A 1,312-nucleotide genomic window follows, 5' to 3' on the forward strand; every position below is an offset into this window, starting at 1 on the left:
TCCCCTCCCAGCCCCCCAACTTTTGTTTTGTTTGAGACAGTCTGGGGATGCAACCTGCAGGGAGTGTGGGTGAACCGTGATTTCCAGGTTCAGAGCATCACAAGCATTGTGGCAAATACAAGCTGAAGTCAAAGAAAACACACCTGTGTCAATCATTTTATTTTCATTTACATGACACTTTGAAAGATCAGGGATCCAATCTATGCCTCAGAGATAAGTCAGCATGAAGATTCTAAAGGTACAATCATATCTGTCCACAAGGCTTGGTTCCTTAAACTGAAACAATAGCTTCTCAAAAATACAAATATACCTGAGAGAAAGAAAACGCCAAAGGATGCCAGCAGCATAATGCCCTGGGTGTATGATTCCCGCAGGATGCCTCTCCCCTCCCACTACCCCCTCCTGGCCCTGACCCTTAAAGACCCTCCAAGAGTTGGACTTTATTTTGGAAGTCCAAGTGAAACAAGAAATTTCTGTCTCTTACAAAGGAAGTATGTCAAGGTTGCTCAACATATTTTCCTAAACATATCAAAGTCGAATGTTAAAAATATTTTCCCAAACACAAAATAAGTATAGAAAACATCATTTAGGAGAACCAAGAAGGCGGCAAAGGTAAACACCAGTACTGGCCACCTCCCACAACCACATCGAAATTATAACTAAAATACAGAACCACCACCATTCAGAACCACCTGAAACCTGGCTGAATGGAAGTCCTACAACTAGAGAAGTAAAGAAGAAAGTGCATTGAGACTGGTAAGAGGAGTAGAGGCACAAAACGGGCTGATCCAACATGCACATGTGGTGTATCTTGAATCGGGAGGGATATCTCCAAGACCTCCCATGAGAAGCAGCGATCCCAGCCCCACACCAGACCCCGAGTCCAGGGTTCCAAAGCTGGGAAGAGAAGTCCCCATAACTTCAGGCTGTAAAAACCAGTGGGGATTATGGCTGAGTGACATGGAAGCTGCTGGAGTCCCAGGTGTTCCTCTTAAAGGGCCAGCACAAGAACTTACACAGTTCAGCTTCCTCTGAGCTCCAGCACTGGGCAATGTTATGCCCAGATTTCAAGATTCCCAAGAAACCACATCAGGGAGCCAGTCAATCCGATGCAAAAGCATAAGAATCTGTATTTCAAGCTAGCTTGGCTCCCCGTCCACCAGACTCACTGACACAACGGCAAACCAAGTGGCGAAGAGACAGAACCCCGCCTAGAGACCGGTTATATAGGGGGGGTTGGAGTAAGGGGAGGAGAAAGGATTGTGCTTTGCCGATTGGCCAGGCGCAAGTCGATGTCTTGTTCCTGGGTGTG

Source organism: Myotis lucifugus, unplaced genomic scaffold (assembly GCF_000147115.1).
Source record: "Myotis lucifugus unplaced genomic scaffold, Myoluc2.0 scaffold_2254, whole genome shotgun sequence".
Lineage (NCBI taxonomy): Eukaryota > Metazoa > Chordata > Mammalia > Chiroptera > Vespertilionidae > Myotis > Myotis lucifugus.